Source organism: Chiroxiphia lanceolata, chromosome 1, assembly GCF_009829145.1.
Source record: "Chiroxiphia lanceolata isolate bChiLan1 chromosome 1, bChiLan1.pri, whole genome shotgun sequence".
Classification (NCBI taxonomy): Eukaryota; Metazoa; Chordata; class Aves; order Passeriformes; family Pipridae; genus Chiroxiphia; species Chiroxiphia lanceolata.
Window position 1 is genome coordinate 9,688,179 of NC_045637.1, and position 20,528 is coordinate 9,708,706.

The 20,528-nt window shown below is 40.0% G+C and overlaps 1 protein-coding gene and 1 long non-coding RNA gene across 3 annotated transcripts in view; both read left to right on the forward strand.

Annotated features, from left to right (window-relative positions):
* The window catches only part of ADCY8 (adenylate cyclase 8), a 125,374-nt gene that overhangs the window by 5,836 nt on the left and 99,010 nt on the right, over positions 1–20,528 (forward strand). The window lies entirely within an intron of this gene.
* Positions 826–10,266, forward strand: LOC116791816. The gene is made up of 3 exons (XR_004358875.1): positions 826–1,376; positions 3,133–3,142; positions 10,257–10,266. It is a non-coding gene; the product is annotated as an uncharacterized LOC116791816 (long non-coding RNA).

The following is a 20,528-nucleotide window of genomic DNA, read 5'->3' on the forward strand; positions in this document are numbered from 1 at the left end:
CATCTCCAGTGCAGCCTCTTAGTGCACTTCTCAACACTTTCAGTGATGTCATTGGAACAGGAAAGAGAAGAAGGGAAAATCAGAACTGTTCAACGGATTCATCTCTTTCCAGAGGGCAGAGAAGGTGGCAAGTAGAAGGACTTCTCCTTACATTTTCCTTTTTTCTGGAATATCTGACTATGTGTGAGATAAACTAGAGTGTTTCATGTAAAAGGTGAAATTTAGTAAACAGAAAGGAATAATGCTTTTAAATTAATGTTTGGATTGATGGAAACTCCAAACCTGGAAATCCTTACTCAGCTCCTGCCTGGCACTCCATCCCCAGAGGCCCCTGGTTAACATCTCATCAACAAGATGTGTTCAGGTCCAGACAAGTGCTCAGTGCACTGGGTGGGGAACAGGCTGAAAGTGAAACCCAGCAGGTGGTGGCAAATGGCTCCTTTTCCAAGTGACCACCTATCACAAGTGGGGCCCCCAAGGGATTGATATTGAGCCCAATGCTACTTAATGTCTTCACAAGTGATCTGGAATATGGGATCAAAATTTGTCCATGGTCACCAATGGAGGAGGGAAGTCAACACTTTGGAAGGGAAAACCACTCTGTGGGAAGACCTGTATTGGCTGGAAGAGTGGGCTAACAAGATCCTTATGGGTTTCAACAAGGACAAGTGTAAAATCTTTCATCTGGGAAAACATAATCCAGTATTGCTGCACAGGCTGGGACCTACCTGGCTGGGGAGCAAATCTGTGGAAAGGGACCCAGGGGTCCTACTAGACAAGCAGCTCTGTATGAGTGAGCAGTGTGCAGCTGGGGCAGAGAAAGCCAACAGAATGCTGGGCTACACTGACCAGGACATTCCCAACAGAGACCAAGAAGTCACTATCCCAGTCTGCTCAGCTCTTGCCAGGCCACGTCTGGAATACTGTGTTCAGGTTTGGTCCCCAATAAAGATGTAAACTGGCTAGAGAGAGTCTAAAGAGGGGCCACAAAGATGACCAAAGGAGGGTGAAGCCCGACATATGGGGAAAGGCTGAGAAAACTGGGCTTGTTCAGCATTGAGAAAAGAAGGCTTAGGATAGACATTCTTACCATGCTCCAGTGTTAAAAGGATGGCAACAAAGAAGATCAGAATCTCTTTTTAGGAGTCACATGAAAACAACAAGGGGTAATGGGTACAAGTAAATCCTGGGGAGGTTCTGATTGGGCACTACACGAAAAATTTTTGCAATGAGAATAATCTCCCCAGGGAAGTGCTGGATTCACCCATATTGGACACTTTTAAGATTCATCTGGACAAGATGGTGGGCCATCTTGTTTAGACTGCTTTTGTCAAGAAAGTCTGGGCCAGATGATGCTTGAGGTCCCTTCCAACCTGGTATTCTACAAGTCTGTGAGTATATGGTCACATTTCTCTAGATATGATCTTCTTGCACTTAGCTGTGCTTCTGTTTCTGTGCATCTCGTGAAGTGCCTCAATGACTCCATGTTAAAGTTACCAGGCAGCCTACCCAGAATCCAAACACTGTTTTACTTGGAACACATTTTGCAGTGGTACTACGCACACAGCCCAGTGTCAGTCAGTGGAGACGGTTATTGTGCTCTTCCTCTGTGTAACAAATGTGGTGGTGCAGATGTTCCTGAGATGTGGCAGACCAAGGTTTAAATCCTTTTTTCCCCAGGCAGGATTGAAATTTGCCTCTTTTACCTCCCCAGAGAGTTTCCAAAGGAAACCTTCCCCAATTTTTAGCACAACTGTTCTTCTAGGAATATAAAAGGTTAAGATTCATTGTGGGAAAAAAAAATAATAATAATCCTGACTCTGTAACCAAGTGATTATGGAATTCATGTCTGGAGGTGTCCTTGCTGAACATTTTATAATGTTACTAAATCATTCCCTCGAGCACGTGTCCGAACCATCGTACTGAACAATCTGGTCCCCACTCTTTGACATGATGACTCTTGAACCCAAATATTTATGGGAAAACATCACTGTGATTCTCTAAATCGTAGGGAAAAATGAGGTTTAAGACATAGTCCCTGTCTTTCATAGTTCCATTATAGTTGTCTCTCCTCTCATTCATCACACTGTTTATTTTATATTCAATCTGAGACATGAGAGTCTTTTTGCATATTGTGTAAGGATCTGTAAGAGCATAGTGGCATTCAACATAGGCTTCTGGATTACATTCTAGTAGTCATGTGTCTGCATATGAGGTACACAAGGACCTTGCTTCCTGGCTTCTGAGCCTTTTTTTTGTTCATCTTGTCCTTCCTTCAGAGACAAACTCTGTTTCACTTGCTTTGTTCTTGATGCAGTGCAGCTTGTACCTATCTCCAGTGCAGAAAGGACTGGAGAGTTTCAATCTGGCCCAAGGAAGGAGGTGAATGCAAATCACTGGTTTAGTGCTGCAGTGAATCTTGAACATTTTGTTACAGCCTCACTCATTTAAAACAGGGAAAAAAGAGACCTGTCTGGTCAAAAGAGATCAAGCATAAAAAGTCCTGAGTACTTGGCATTTCTTGGAACTAAAGATTTTACTAAAGGGTATTATTAAGGCCTGCCTTACTCACAGATTCCCAACAGCTAGATTTAGGGACCTGGTTTAAAACCCAGAGAGTGTAATATAGAGAATCCCATAGATATGAGGATTTTTAGGTGAACCGAGAAGACGACTTCTCGGGACTCTCTTTAGGGAAAGTATTGTTCTGAATCCACATTTCTTCTGAAAGAGAACACAAAAGTGGACATTCAGCTCCTCCAGGAATCTTTTGAAATGAGCTCTGTCATGTTTATCTCTCTAAACACCCAGGTCTGCTGACAGAGATACTAGTGTGGTGCTGCCTAATCTAGAACAAACAACATCAGGAATTGTGCACAGGCGAACCGCAAAGCCAGGCAGCCATTGGCTGATAGAGTAATACCTCATCATGCGAGTTGTATTTATTAGCAACTATTTTAAGAAGCGCTGCTATTTCATTTGCCAGCTTCTGCTGCAAGGCTTCACACAGTTAGCCCTAGAGGAGAGAGGAAGGCTGCTGAGTTCATTAATTAACCATTGCTGCAGCCTGAGAAGCAGCTGAAGCATATCAGTGTAACGACCCCAACAAATAATTGTACTTTTCCCAAACAGGCTACTGTTGGTGTTATGATTTTATATGAGGCATTTATTTCTAATCTAGAAAACAGAATGTATAAATGAAATACTATTTGAGTGATTTTACTTAATTCCTTTACATCAATTTTATTTTTCAATTTTGATTTAATCACCACTTTACAGTTTTGTATTTTCTTGTATCTTTAATTTCCTTTGTCTTAACAGTACATTCCCTTCACTGAAATCAATGGAAGCATTCAACAGTGTCAGCATCTTAATTAGGAAAATCAGTTTATTTCTTTGGAAGGACCCGATCTCCAGGCGTTTTATTATTTTTCCTTTCTTCAAACTCACCTGCTTCATTTACCTCAGAGCTGCTCAGGAATGCAGCTAAATATTCTGTGCTCCTTATTTTGGGTGTAGTACAGCAGAAGACTCATCCATCAATCCATAACTATCAACAAAATGCAAAGAAGAAATAGTAATAACAACAAGGAAAAAATGAATAAGCACAGATCTAAATTATATTACACTGTATACCAAGTGGTTTACAGTTCTGGAGCAAGGTAAAGAAATTACTTAGATCTCAAGGCAGTTATTCAAATAACTGTACAAGATCTAGATATTCACATTCTTTTATCTTATGACTCTGTCATACGTGAAAGTAACTCTAATACTTATTAGTATTAATAATCTTCATAAGCATACTAGATAGAGTTATAATTGACACAGAAATCATCCCACATGTGCTCAGTATGAGTCTAATTTAATGTACAGATATGCACGTTCACTTAGAGGAGGGAATGATATCACAGATTTCAGTTCGGGATTGGGAATCAGTACCATGTCCATTCCGTCACTAAATTTATCATTGGTTTGTGCTGACCCATACATATCATTTTACCGTTCTGAGCTTCATTTAATTAGAAAATTTGCCTTTTTCAATTGCTGCAATATGTGGCTAATATTGCTTTGAGATTTTTCTTTTAAAATATGTCAGATGTCTTCTATGATGCATCAAAAGAGGAGTAGGGCATTGGCTTCTGTCAGCCATATAGATTTTTGTTAAAAATGAATACATTAAATGCAGTGGAAATGTGTCCATATAACTTAATTCTTTTTTAAAAGACCCAGTTTGACATAATTCTTTTTAGACTTGGCAGGTATGTCCTACAGGGAGCAGTTAAGGACTCTAGTTTTGTCTAGTTTGGAGAAGAGGAGGCTGAGGGGTAACCTCACTGCTCTCTACAGCTTTCTGAGGAGGGGAAGAGGAAAGGGAGATGCTGAGCTCTTCTCCCTCGTATCCAGTGATAGCACATGTTGGAGTGGTTCAAAGCTGCATTGGGAGAGGCTCAAAATGGACATTAGGAAGCATTCCTTTACTGAAAAGTGTGTTCAAACACTAGAACAAGTTTCCTAGAGAGCTGGTCAACACTCCAAGACTGTTGGTGTTTAAGAAGCATTTGAACAATGTCCTTAATAACAGGCTTTAACTTTTGATGTCCCCTGAAGTGGTTCGGCAGTTGGACAAGATGGCTGTTGTAGGTTACATTCAAGTCAGATATTCTATTCTATTCTATTCTATTCTATTCTATTCTATTCTATTCTATTCTATTCTATTCTATTCTGTTCTATTTTGCTTCAGCCTAATCTTCAGTGACTCTTATCTGTGCTGAGAAGATGTTAAAGTAGATGCCACATAAGTGGAAAAGGACTTGTGGATGCTGGTTGACAGCCACCTGAACATGAGCCAGTGTGTGCCCAGGTGGCCAAAAAAGCCAATGACATCCTGGGTGTATCAGCTATAGTGTGACCAGCGAGACCAGAGGGCAGTGACTATCCCCATGTACTCAGCACTGGTGAGGCTGCACCTTGAATCCTGCGTTTAGTTTTGGGCACCTCACTACAAGAAAGACATTGAGGGGCTGGAGCAGCTCCAGAGAAGGGAGTTGACGAAGGGTCTGAAGCACAAATGTCATGAGGAGCAGCTGAGGGAGCTTGGGGTGTTTAGCCTGGAGAAAAGGAGGCTCAGGGGAGACATTGCTCTCTACAACTCCCTGACAGGAGGTTGTAGCCAGATGGGGTTCACCCTCTTCTCTCGGATAACAAGAGACAGGACAAGAGGAAATGGCCTTAAGTTTCCCCAGGGGAGGTTTAGATTAGATATTAGGTAAAATTTCTTCATCAAAAGAGCTGTGAAGCAGTGGAACAGGCTTCCCAATGAAGTGGTTGAGTCACCATCTGTGGAGGGATTTAAAAGACATGTAGATGTGTCACTTAGTGACTGGTTTAGTGGTGGACTTGGCTGTGCTAAGTTAGAGGTTGGACTTTATGATCTTAGAGATGTTTTCCAATCTAAGCTATTCTATTATTCTATATAGTAACTTATTCTTGAAACATTAAGGGAGCACTATACCCCAAAATGGTTGGAGAGATTTATAGCAGATTCCTCCAAGATCTGAACGTCCTTGAGAGTAGCCAGTGAAAATTCCTCTTTGAGACTTAGACAGATCTTGAGTCATATGAATGTTGCCCAAGGACATTACTATAAAAATTTGTTGACATTTCCAAAATGTAACCAAATGCCACTCTGACTGACGCTATGACAGTTTCCATGTTCTCCCTCAATCCTGAGAGTAATAGCAGCTTGTTGACAATAATAGGAAGAGAAGAATTTATTATATGTATTTCATTTGTGCTAATGTAATTGCTTTTGTCTGCTGCGTTCCATTAGTCACCTGAGAGGCTGTAAGAAATTACAGAAGTACACATGAAGTGTTCTCATTTTCTATGTGATAGTACAGGATGATAGGGCCTCCAATAATCTTGTAATCTTAATAGCTCTTCATGCTTAGAAATCACTTTTCCAATGACTTACTACTTTCTATCCTGCAAAAATTTACTTGTGTCTTAAGAATAACTAGACACAAATGTACATAATAGTTATGTACATTTTCTGATGACAGCCACTCTTCTTTGTTATTACCACATAGTAAAATATCTAGCATAAGTATTCAGTTCCAATCCCATCCATGATCAAAACAATAAAATCCAAAAGCTTTAAGGATAGAAGTCTCAGAGGTAATGTTACTTTGGAGAGAGAGTGTAAAAGAATGCATCTCTTAATATTATACCAATTATTTCAAACTCAAGAAAAACTCTCATATGCATAAAGATGGGTATAAGTTTAAATTGTTTGATGACCTGGGACTTATAAACTTAGTACAAAGATTGCTAAGGTGGCTGTACCTTTCCTCTTCAAGTAGTTAACAGAACTTTTGATGGTCAGTTTGCTACCAGAACCTGTTACCTTCCTTATTAAGTTTACAAATGGTCTATCCAAGTGCATTTATTAAAGAACCCTTCTGATTATGTATAAGAAGGAAGACTATTTGAGGTCACTTGTGGTTTTCTTCTGCAACACAAAGCTTCTGTAATTTAACTTGACCTAGTTGATTTTTTTTAAATGTGAAAACAACAAATGTAGGTAACAAAATCAAATGATATCCCATATTTAAATTTCTAAAGTTTCAAACCAATTAACAGATTTACATATATTTGTATTATATTAATACAAACACCCTGCAAAAGCAATGCTGTGAAATTTCATGATTTATTCCTTTTTTTGTAACTTGCTTTCAGATTCAGTAATTACATTTGCAAGTCAAAATAATATTTACTATGTTCCTAAAGTTTGTGTATATCTAAAGAGGGTTTAGAGGTGTAATTTAAAAATGGAAAATACACACACCATTAAGAGATGTTTTTTTCTAATTACTATCATTAAAAACTTAAAGTATAATCTGGAAATCAAACTGTCATATACTGGCTAACAGCAATATGGATTCAGCCATTGCAGATTTTAAGAGAACTTTGAAAGGTGTTTAGTCAAAGCTTAGTGTCCTTTATCATACAATGGCAATTTAAGGAGTCTCAGACAAGAAAAGAGAAAATGCTAGAGCACCCTACAAATAAGGAAATAATTAAAAATCCAAATCATAAACACATAAACACACAGAGAAACCCTGTAAATTTTCTCACAGACTTTGTATGAAACCTGTGGTCTCCAAAACATGGAAGGATAGGTAGTCATAGAAATTATTCCCAGGATAGTCATCTGGCTTAAAACCCATTTTCAAAGTCATCTAGGAACTTAAAAGTTCAGCAAGGTAGCAAGAGAGATTTTCAACACTCCACAAGCTAAGGGACTCCTTAAATCACTGTAGTGGTTTTAAGAGTATTTTGTGGGACTCACTGTCTCCCAGCAAACTCAATAATCTTATGTGCATACAACACAAAACTGGGAGGAGTGACTGGTGCACTGGATAACTGCACTGCCATTCAGAGGGGCCTTGGTGGGCTGGGGAAATGGGCTGAGAGGAACACCATGGAACCGTAGAATCATAGTGTTGTTAAGGTTGGAAAAGACTTCTAAGATCATCTGTCCAACTGTTAACCCAGCACCACTGTTTTCACCACTGAACCATGACCCCAAATGCCACATCCACACGTCTTTTCAATAGTTCCAGGGATGGCGACTCTACCACTTCCCTGTTTCAACGCCTGATCACCCTTTCAGTAAAGAAATCTTTCCCTATATATAATCGAAATCTCCTCTGGCAGAACTTTAGGTCATTTCCTCTTGTCCTGTCACTTCCTACATAGGAGAAAAGACCAACACCCACCTGGCTACAGCCTCCTTTCAAGTAGTTGTAGAGAGTTATAAGGCCTACCCTGAGCAACCTTCTTCTCTAGGTTAAACACCCCCACCCCCTCAGCCTCTCCTCATAAGACTTGTGCTCCAGACCCTTCCCCAGCTCTGTTCAGCAAAAGGGGAATGCAACATTCTGTACCTTGAAGGGAATAACCCCCTGCACCAGTACAGACTGGTAGATGACCATCTGGAAAGCAGCTCTGCAGAGGAGGCCCTGGGGGACCTGGTGGACACCAAATTGACCATGAACCAGCAGTGGGAAGGCCAACAGCCTCAGGTAGAACATTCTCATCGGACTGAGGAAGGCAATATTTCCTTCCTGTTTAGTCCTAGTGAAACACATCTGGAGTGCCATGCCCAGTGCTGGACTACTCAGTACAGGAGAGACATGGACATACTGGAGTTAGTCCAGAGAAGGCCTATGAAGGGCTGCCAAATAAGGAAAGGCTGAGAGAGCTGGGACTGTTCAGGTTGGAGATGAGAAGGTATGGGGGAGTGTGTGGGGTTGTAATCTGATAATTATATATAAATACATTGCTGGGAGTAGTAAAGAAGACAGAGGCAAACTCTTCTCAGCAGTGCCCAGGGACAGGATGAGAGTCAATGGACATTAACTAAAACACAGTAAGTTTCACTTAAACATAAAAATACCTTTTTTACTGTAAGGGTGAAGGAACACTACAACAGGTTGCCTAGAGATAGTGTAAAGTCTTTGTCTGGGAAAAATCTGACTGGACAAGACCCTAAGCAACTTGCTTTGGGTGATCCTACTTTGAGGAAGTAGATTTGAATATATGATCTCCAGAAGTCCTTTCCAAACTTCTTTGTTCTGTGATTCTGCAACGGCAGTACATGTATTGTTTCAAGTATGCAGATATGAAGATGCTGAGGATCTGGAGGGCAGAACTAACATTTCCAAATCCAGTCTGAAGATGATCACATGGCCATGTGCAAGAAGTAACTCCTATGATCACAAAGTGAGACTTGGTCTCATATATACATCATGCTTATGCACACACTTCAGTCCATTCTGGCCTCAGGTCCTGGGAGGGACTTAGCTGCAGGCCTGTATCATAGAATCATACAACCATTTAGATTAGCAAAGACACTTTACATCATCAAGTACAACCATAAACCCAACCAAGTCCACTACAAGTCCACCTGACCTGGCACATCACTTCTTCATGAGAGTTGTTCTATGGGCTCATCACCATTATAGGGTCCAAAATTCAAAGCAGCAACCTCGCTTTTCCCATTCCCATCTGGTGACATCAGGCACTCCCAGAGCACAAACTTATGGCAAACATCAGGCACATGCACACTCTATGTTTCCTTTGGCAAACAATTCTGCCTCCACTTCCTAGATCTCTGTGATCTGTGCAATATTACAGGTGCGAGAGGCTGAAGAATATCAGTAATATGTGTCCTTTCTTTCCACCAGCAAAAAATCTCCTCTACCAGTACCAACCATTCGGTTTCACACGGTCAGATTACTCCATAAGTGTTTGGAGATATCTGATATACCTGTGTGGGTACTGTGGTCTCTCTCTGGGTTTCTCAGCAGTCTTACCTGCCAAAGAAAGCTGGTGATGGGTTTACTCTTAGGCAGTTTGCCTACCAGTGCTAGAACAACATCTTGAGCAACTGACACTATCCTTCTTCAAAAAAACCCCACGCACTAACCTTCTCCCAACAAAGCACTGATGATCTTTAAACATATTGTTTTCAGTCTCAGTGGATACTGCTCATTTTCACTACTTCTGTAAGATAGAGGGTTGTTCTAGAGAAAAGGAAGCTGAAGAAACAGCTGTGACAGCCTTCAAATAAGGAAGGAGTTGCTACAGAGAGAAATAAATCAATTGTTCTCTTGTTTCATCTATAACTACCATGAGATGATGTGTTAAATTATTATAAGGAGTAGTTACATCAGATAGTAGGAGAAATCTCGAAACAACAACCTAATAACTCTAATATCAATAACCTCATTTTTCTTTGGAAGGCTTTACCCTAAGGTATGATTAGGCAGTTTAGAGAGGCATTTTTTTAGGAGTGATTTAGGCAATATCCAGGACCTACAATACGAGTTAAGTGACATATCAAGGTCCTCTCATGCCCTATTTTCTACAATAAAATTATACTGGCTCCTCATTCTGGCTATGATGCCAAGTGTTCTGAGCCCCAGTTTCCAAAGAAGAAAATAATTTTATATTTATAATGACTGTTGCACTGAAGCTGATGGATTAATGTGAACTAGTTTCATGTATATAGCCTGAAATGCTACAGCTTCAGGTGTTTATAGTTGTGGTTTGTTAAGAATATGTTGTATAAACCATTAGCCAATAATATTAGTGATGGTGCAAGAAAATGACAGAATCTTATTGTCTCTTCCAACAACTGATGAAAGGACTGTGTTGTCAATAGAGTCCTTTTGGAGATGAAGAAGCAGAAAAGAGTGATCTATTGAATAAGTTGGGGCCACTTTTGTCCAGTGAAAAGTATTTTTCAGGTCATCATCTGCTCATTTTATTTGACCTCCAATCTTCCTCCTCTTATGTCATAAACATGGTCTGATTTGTTTTATTTTCATATATATATAATATAAATTTATTCAGAGGAGCATTGTTGTTGTAGATTTTGTTCATTATATTAATTTGTAGTGCATATGACACCTAATTACAAAGAATAAGAATTTTCTTGGTTTCTGCTCTAAGAAAATATGTAAATACCTGTGTACATTAAAAGATGTGTCTCTGAAATCTTTTGGACTGCAGCTGACTTTAGAACTATTCTTAGAGATATAGTGCACATGAAAATAATAGAAACAATACAGTAATACGTAAGTAAATGTAGTGATTTGTTCATGCTTGCTGAGTAGCTGGATCATCATTAAAAGAAGAAAGAGTCCTGGTTCTAACTTTGTATCTGCATCCACCCTAAATGTGAAGGCTCATGGGATAGCTCCTCTGTTGCAAAGTTTCTCCTTGTGTAACACCCATAGCGGGTCCAATGGGTGTTTTCTGTCACTGGAGTAACAGCTTCCCTAGGGTTGAGCATCCCACTCTGACGGAAAGCAGGGAATTGGCTTTTACCTTAGAACGGACACAAAATATTTCCTTCTTTCTTCAATAAAGAAAAAGCCTTTAACAGAGCACAGTTGTAATTGAGGGAACCTGGTGGTTAATGTTCTCTTCAAGGGCAATAAGCTCTGACCTTACCAGGATATTTTAATCACATTTCTCATGTTTTGAAGGGCAATTCAGTCTTTCAGCAAAATGCTTTCATTTACAGACTAGAAAATCAGTAGCAGCCATTCAGGAAAACTATACAGATGACTTTAATGACATATTTTTAGACAACTACTTCTACTCCTACCAGATACAAAATTCATGATGGATTTTTTTTCAAGGTAAAGGAGGGTATGAAACACACAGGTGAAATACAAGTACTCTTGTTCTTCTTAGTGCAAATTAGGTCGTAGGTAGATGTAGACCATCCTGGGTTTTTTATCATTATAATAATTTTGAAGATGTGCATATTGACAGTTTATGGATTAGGATGAAATTTTTTCCAGGAATGTCTGGGTCATCCCATCCAAATCCAGTAGTATTGTTGTGTTCCTGCAAGCCCTGGACTGGACTGGCTCCTGAGCTACCACCTCTCACAATTTCAAGTCCTGCGGATCAGTGATGTCTTGTGCTCCAGAAAGAGTTTTTATTGAATACTGAAATCAGCAGGAGCTGTAATCTCCCAGGGGAGGGATTTTGCAGCTCTGAGTGACCATGACTCTTCCATTTCAGTTGAACTCAGTGGAAACTGGAAGGTGAGGGCTGCCATGTGCTGCCCACATGCTGTAGATGTGTTCTGAGTCTGAAATATCTCTAAGTAGCCACATTTTCCCTTCTTGGTGCCACCAGTGAGGTACCGATCTAAGAAAGGCATTTGCTCTCCTAAAAGTCTGAGCTCCTCAGAAACGCGGTAGTTGCACCTCTTCACTGCTTACTAGAGAAATAGAAAAAATGTGAGGGCTGTGGTGTTTTTTATATAATCCACCAAGAACTGAAAATTTTAACACACAGACACAGACACACACACACATTATTTTTTTTAAAACTAGCACTCCATAAAACTGTACTAGTTCTCCAGATTTGTGGTGCTTGTCTCTATACATTGTTCCCTAGTATTTTTTTTTCTAGTATCATCCTGTGACGTATTTAAGTTTCCCTGTTCTACTTTTTTTAGTAGTATTTTTCTCCTTAAAAATAATTGCAATGATTTAGAGGCTTTCTCTTTTTTATAAACTCTTTGTGTAAATACTACATAGGAATATGTCAGAAGGTAAGAAGGCCAGAATGAATGTTAAAGGTTATTTATGATACTGATACATTGTGAATTTATGGCACAAAAATGTTAGGTTTGTGCTCACATAATGAGTAATTGTGCTGACTTTAATAAACAGATGTGGATATTCATGAGGATGGTAACATTAAGAAGTAATTTGAACTTATTCTTAGTTTCATCCAGAATTTAATATAGGTTACACACATGGTTACTGTACAGTGTCAACCATGAGATGACAGCTTAATATCAAGTACTGTGTTCATAGTGCTGTTTACAGACATAGTTTTAATCACTTTCAGCACCACACTATCAAAGCAAAACAAAAAAAAACTTGAAAAATAGGGCTTGGCTGGGGCCTTATTTTTCTTTAAGAAAAGAAAATATAATTTATTTTTAGTTTGAAACATTTGTATGTACCCTGGAAAGGGTGTGTCTGATCAATGCTGACTGGCTGAGTGACAGAACTTACACTGTAGGAACTGATTTCACCCTTGTAGAGTAAAAAAATTTTAAAATTGTTATCAAGGAGACATAAGTGATTCTCTAGGATATCTGAAATGCTTTGTTTCACTCGTGTTCTGATATCTAACAAATCAAAATTGTTGGAGGCAACTTCTTAAAAAGCCATCAGAGCCAGGTGGCATATCTCCATCAAACAGAGTGGGCTCTGGATTGAGTGTTAAACACTAGGAAGTGTCTCAGCCTGTCATTAAATGTGACCTTTGTCCTTACACTTCTCCATAGATTTAACTATTAGAGCTGTTTGGCTTTCAAAAAATGTTAACCAATTGAAGGATCAGTTTATAAAACTGATTGTCTTTTGCTTTCTTTTTTTTAAGCTCAGAAGTAATGTTCTCTCCACTGCCTGAAATTCCAGTAAGAAATCCACTTTGTCAGCTAATTCTTGGCTGAAATTCTGGAATGGTTTTTGTGCCACAAAACACCTTGTCATCAGCCTTGGTATTCATATGCCAGCATGTCCAAGGCCACACATAATTTCTTTTCAAACACTGGCCTGCTGAGTGCTCCTAAGAAAGCAATGTTTACATATCCTGACGGCAGCTATATTGATTTAAATATTGGATCAATGCTCACGAAAACCAAACACTGCTTTGTCCAAAAAAATTTCCTTTTGAAGACAATAACCCTCTGTGTGAGCAGGTTAAGACTGACCTTGCTCCAGAGTGGCTGTCTTTAAACAAAACTGTAAAAATGTGGACATCATTATGGCTGTGCATTGGATCAAACCCTCAATGAACAGTACAGAGTTGTTGTGACGTAAACCATCTGGGGGGCTTCTCTTGTTAGTTTATGTCCATCAAGATTTAATAGCCTCCTGCAGCTCTCCCTGGTATCAGCAGGATTCATTATTCAACATCAGAGACAGCAGTTTTGCCTTGTGTCATTTATTTAATATTCCATGAACAGACCAGTTTCTGTTTCTCATGCTTACACAAGCAGGGAAAACAAAGGCATGGTTTGTATTGTCAGGCAAGGAGAATTTGGCCAGTGGTAAATATCAGGGTTTGATATTAATGCTATCCTTGTTTTAAACCAGAGTAAGCCACTGCCTTCAAAGGAATTAGTCCTAGGTCACACCACCGTCGTTGCAGAATGAATCCTGAGCTATGTGTCTCTTCTGCTAGCAAAGTGTCAGGAGAAGCCTAATCCTTCATTATTTATCTGGGGTGTATTCTACAAGCCAAAGGACTGAATCAAATCTTTCCCACAGTACTCTGTACTTTTGATGTCAGTTTGACTTCTTCTAGCTCACCACACTGAGGCATTCACTGTGACTAATAGCAAAACAACACCCACAGGTTTCACAAAGGAAAATGTTTGTCCTTGCCTAAGTCTCTGAGATAAAGTTTTAATCCAGCTGGTCTGGAATGTTGTAACTTCTCATGGCTTTTGTCTGGTACATTTCCATCTGCTCCCATGTCCCTTCCCTATTTTCTGTCCAGGATATCTCCTGATAGTTTAAAAAAATTAAGATAAAGCAGACTTAAAGAAAATATAAGTAACGCTAGATACTAATAAAATTCCTGTTTAATCCTGAGTGATTAATGTCTTCTGCTGTGCGTAAGCTGTGTTTGACTCACCTTTTGGAGGACAAAGGCTCCTGGGCCCTATTACCCAAACCCCAACCATTCTAAAGTTTTCCTTGCAAGTTCATCCGTGTCTTCATGAGCTTTCCATTTCCTGCGGTACCTCAAAATCATATCAGCACTGTTTCTCAGTGTGGTTACGGATACCTGAAATTCTGTGTACACTGAAGTCAGACTATAACCTACTGCCTCTATTGTCCCCAAGATTTTTCCAAAGTAAGGACAGGTTTCATGTTTACAGCCCAACATTAGCATCTGGGATAGCTGAGAAAATGAGCATTTGGGTATTTTTCAAGGGATATTTGAAGGTTTTACTAGGAAAGGAATCAAAAATTGGAGTTGTTGAGTTCTACCTTTCCGTGGTTTTCAGAAGATCACCACAATCAGCAACAAATCAAGATACCAAAGGAGAAAATAAACACAGAGAATATAAATTTTTACTGGAGTTTTCAGGTCACTTTTCAAAAAATAATTTTAAATGGAAACAGAACAGCCATAATGAGAGAGAAGATATTTTCTGTATTTTTTTCTGGGGTAGCAAACCTTAAGCCACTTCTAGGGACTCTAAACTTATTTTTGTCTCAGGCATCAATCAGCTGTAGATTCAATGGGCAAACTCTGTTACCAGTTACACCTGTGCAAAATGGCATCCACTTACAGGTGCAACCGTGGGGAAAAGCTAGTCTTGTCATTGGTCTGCTGTTAAAAATGCTGATAACAAAATGTAAAGAGCTTCTGTTTCCAGCATTGTTTTGGCTTTTTTTTTTTTTTGGGGCGGGAGGGGTGAATAGTTTAAAAAAAGAACAGCTGCAGGGGGTGGTTTGTTTGTCAGCAGGTATCACTGATTAACACACAGAGCTGATTAGTAGAGCTTCCCATCAGAGTAGAAACAGACTTTGAAGGACAAGGGTTGTTTGGAAAAGGACATTCAACACTTTGATATCCCTCAAGCATTTTTTTTATTACCAGTATTTTCAGTATTATTTCAGTTAAACCTATTAACTTTTTAATAGGTATTATTGTCACTCTCACACGGACTGGAGTGCCCTTTGTAAGGTTGTCTATTTCTTGTTAAGAGTCCAAGAGTAAAGAAGGGCGATGAAGGTGGTGAAGGGCCTTGAGTGGAAGCCGTATGAGGAGCCGCTGAGGGCACTTGGTCTGTTCGACCTGGAGAAGAGGAGACTGAGGGGAGACCTCATTGCAGTTACAACTTCCTGGTGAGGGGTAGAGGAGGGGCAGGAACTGATCTCTCCTCTCTTGGTGACCAGTGACAGGACCCAAGAGAATGGCTTGAATTTGTGTCAGGGGAGGTTTAAGTTGGATATTATAGGAAAAGGTTCTTCCCCCAGAGGGTGGTTGGGCACTGGAACAGCCTCCCCAGGACAATGGTCACAGCACCAAGCCTGACAGAGTCAAGGAGCCTTTGGACAATACTCTCACACACATGGTGTGACTCTTGGGTCCTGTGCAGAGCCAGGAGTTGGACTTGATGATCCTTGTGGGACTCTTTCAAGTCAGCATATTCTGTGATTCCCTGATTCTGCAAAGATCATTATGTTCTGCTGTTACTTTCTTTTTTCCATTGCAATACCAAAAGGGAAAAATGTTTGCAGAATCTTACTTCTCTCTTCCTCCTATGACCACAGCTTGGTAATTCAGAGGAAAACACACAAGATCTGGACTCACATAGCTAGGAAGAAAAATGAAAAACTTCTCTTGTGCAGTCTGTTGTTAGAGCTTTGTAAAATGCACCGAAGCAGGGTCACCTGCACACAAATCATGACAATTGCCAGTTCCACTGGGAACAGACAGGGAATATGGCCTGTAGCTAATTTCTGGGATATGGATACATTTGAGCAGATGAAAACAGCATTAAGGTATGTCAGAAAAGATGAACAGCTGTCAACCCTACAAACATAATTATTGCTCACTCAATTTTGACATCTTTGGATAAGGGCCATTATTCAGAGGAATAAAAACAGCTGTGCAGAACACCATCCCAAACCCACTTAGTAGAAATGCATGCTACATAATTTTGTTTTCCTTAAAATGTGGTTAAACTCTTTCCAGTGCTGCAAAACAACTATGATGAAGGTTCTTTTTTTCTTTTTCTATCGTTACTCCTAATCAGCTACATAATCTATTAAGGAAACTACTGGGTGTTCTTCTGCTTTGGCTATCTTGTATTAACTTAGGTAGAACTATTGTGATAATTTGAGGAAAATTTCCAGAAGTGACTTTCACTTTAGACATTCTATTTTTGGTTGACCAGGCTCATCCTAAAACTCAGTGATGCTCTCAGACTTTTCTAGACCATGTGTCAACTGGAATTTTTTGTCACTGAGATGATTTCTAATGCCTGGTCCCCAAATACTGGTATATCTCTATTGGGAGACAGTTATTTACAATTAAGATATCCATGCATGTAATGCAAGGGCAAAAATTAACATTGGCTAAGGATTGCTTAAAAAAAACCCGCAAGCATTACTTTTGATTCTTAATATTCAAGGATGTTGTGGGTGTACTTCCCCATTTCAGATTAATTTCTTTTAAATCTTTGGTTAGATGTTGTAAGTTTTATTCTAAATAATTAATTTCTATAGTGGCTTTAAATGGAATGTGGGCTTCTATTGAACATAATTACTTTGGTATTTGTTTTGAACAATAAATATTAATCTTGTAAAGGAGATCAACTTTTGCACAGAACCATTGAATCATAGACTATTCTGAGTTGGAAGGGACCCACAAGGATTATCAAGGCCCAACTCCTGGCCCTTCACAGGATGATCCCCAAGAGTCACACTATGTGCCTGAGTGTGTTGTCCAAATGCTCTTTGAACTCTCTCAGGCTTGGTGCTGTGACCACTGCCCTGGGGAGGCTGTTCCAGTGCCCAACCACCCTCTGGGGGAAGAACCTTTTCCTATAATATCCAACTTAAACCTCCCCTGACACAGCTCCAGGCCATTCCCTCGGTTCTCTCACTGGTCACCAAGAGAGAAGAGATCAGTGCCTTCCTCTCCTCTTCCCCTCATGAGGAAGCTGTAGACTATGATGAGGTCTCCCCTGTCTCCTCAAGTGCCCTCAGCCACTATGGGTTCCTCTCTAGGCCCTTTACCATCTTTGTAGCCCTCCTTTGGACCTTTTCTAATAGAGTTATATCTTTCTTATATTTTGGCTCCCGAAACAGCAAACAGGTCTCAAGGAGAGGCTGCACTAGTGTAGAACAGAGCAGGACAATCCCCTCCCTCGCACGGCTGGCAATGCTTTGCCAGGTGCCCCCCAGGACACAGTTAGCCCTACTGGCTTCCAGGGCACTGCTGACTCATATTTAACTTGCCATCAGCCAGGACCCCCAGCTCCCTTTCTACAGCCCTCTCCCAGGTGCAGAATCTGGCACTTGTCTTTGTTGAACTTCATACAGTTGGTGATTGCCCAGGTTTCTCTGTAACTTGTCCAGGTTTCTCTGCAGGGCCCCTCTGTCTTTGAGGGAGTCAACAGCTCCTCCCAGTTTAGTATCATCAGTAACAGAAAGTGAAGGGAAAATTTTAAAGTCAGACAGAACTTCATGAGTCTGAAATATGAAAGTGCAGAAAGGGAAACCACAGCTGCTTTACATTTCCTTTTGAGCAGCGAGCTGGGAAATACTATCACTTCATTTCCTAACTTTCCCTGACTGCCACAGGCTGCTTCCAGTGTGTTCTCTACTGTGAAGACATTTGTGCTGTGCCTTGTTTTTTGCTGGTTTTTGTGTGTTGTTACAGGATCTACTCCTGGTTAAACAGCACAGGTAATTTAAAATATTTCTGTAGAACATGTGCTGTGGTTTCGAAGTTATATATATTTGGAGAAAACAGATTCCTGTCTGAGCCTTTTATGCTTACTTATAACACACTAAATGAGGTGATGTTTTTGGACAATAAAATGATGACATCTGGAAGGTTTGGCTTTAGATTTCTTGTTGTAATTATCCTGCACTGCAGCTATCTCTGAGTAGAAGGAGAAGGTACCTAACTAGCACACAGAAAACACTGAATGAAGAGGGTTATTCGTGTAAAAAAGATAAGATTGTTCTTTGTAAATGGCAACATTTCAGGTATCTGCAGGTAATAGCACCCTGTGTGTAAAATGGTAACAAAGCAGGGATGTGCTGCTCAGTGAACAGGGAACATGATCACCAGATTTCATTGCATAGTTCAGGATCATTTCCTAGATGAGGGTCAGATAGTTCAGCAAAGTACCCTTAGCCATGGAGAACAGTTACTAAAAAGTGAAGATCATTTACCCATCCCTGTCCATTCTCCTGTACGCATGGGCTATGACCCTGCCACTGACATTGTCCCTGTCATGTCTATTCACTTTAACAGCTATAAAAAACCCAAAAAAACACCTAAAAAAGGTTATCCAAAGTTCCAGAATAACTTTTTTTTAATTAAAATTGTTCCTGAACTCTAAGTTATAGACAAACTTGAAGGGAGTTAGAGGACATGGGCTGAAAATTTGGGGCTGCTCAATGACACTAGCAGGGTTATGTATTTCCTTGACTGCCTCTGTGCATCACTCCAGCTCTGTCAACCCCATGTGTTGGATATGATATTATATGATATGATGATATGATTTTCTTGAAAGATCTCTTGTACCACACCATCTTGCAAAAGTCTTGCCATAGTTGGTAGCTGACTTACCAAATTTATATTATTTGAGCTACCTATAAGCAACTTAATCAGACATTTGATTGCCTGCATTTCTAATAGATTCAGTGAGAAGAAGAAAGAAATAGCTCTTTTTCTAATAGAAAATTGGACTCCTGTTCTGAATATTAAAGATACATATTTTCAAACTATGTCTTGAACTGGAACAATTGATTTTATGAAAACATATCATTGTTCAGAATGAAAATGGTGTTTGTTTTCTAAATAATAAGCAGCACAGGAGCAGTAGGCATGTTAGGATATTTTGCAATAGGATGGAGAAAATTGTGTGTGAAACCACTAGCTCTCACTGAAAGTAATTTAATAATTTCTTTTGGTACACCTTGTGTTTTGATAGGGCAACCTGGCTTGCAGTATGCAGGTTTCATGCACTTTAAAGGCCAGACTGTGTCCCTAAGTACATAGTAAAGACCTCTCTAAAAGTAGCAAGATCAGTCTTCTCAAAAGATCTCAGCTCTCTTAGAGGCATAAATAACATCTGTGCTTTAGAAGAACCAGCCAATGTTCCCATGGGAGCTGTGCACAACTGAACCACAAAACTCAGTTCTAAACACAAAATCGGATGGTGACACTGGTACAAATGGCTCGTTTCATATTTAGCAAATCAAGGGTGGGCGGGGTAAAGCACTGCTCTTAACCATCATAGTCTGGGCTTGACTAAATTTACTATGAATAAACATTATGCTATTCTCCATCTCTGTCTTCTCAGGGGTATGGTGTATTTCTGTCTTTCAGTGAAGTGTGTATATGTAGATCAAACAAAAAAGTAGCACTCACTCCAGCTGTAAGTAGGAGTTAAACAGCTGTTTTACTTATGCACTGGAAAATATAGAGGATCAGGGACAGAGGAGCTTTCTGGAAAGCCACGGAATCAGTTTGGGCACCTTTGCAGGCCAGATTGGTTTCCAATAAAAGCTGATGGAGAAGCACCCACAAACTAAAACAAACCAAACACCCTCCTACCATGGCCATTGGTATTTAGCAGTCAGACACAGGAGAAGTCAGAAGGAGTGAACCTGGAGAATAAAAACATGATTTACAAGGTGATTTAACAATAAGGCAGCAATGATTTCAGTTTAATGAGTTGGCAGCAGTGCCAGCTATGAATGTTCACGTGCTTCCTCTTCCCGTGGAGGCTGTGCTGTGAACTTAATCAGACGACTGCTCTAGATACGAAAATCACTGCCAGCGCCAAATGTTTGTTTTTCAAGTTGGACAAGTTCCCTGATATAATTCATGGTATGGTCCCACAAATAATTGATCTGGCACAACAAAGGGGAAGCTGTACCGAGGGATCAAGGTGGGCAAGAGGCAGTGCAGAGAAACAGGTACTTACCAGTTTCTCTGCCAAGAGCTTTGATTCATAAAACCATGCTCTCAGTGGGAAATGGAGGCTTGCTGCAGCTCAGCAGTGAGAGAATGGTAAAGTCTGTGCTGCCAGATGTTCCTATTCTAGACAAAGTAGAGCATTTTGGTCTTCTCATGCAACCCTCAGTTCATTCCTGGTGATCAGTTCTTACACCAGCATGTTATTTTCCCTTGATTAAACACAAGCAAGAGGG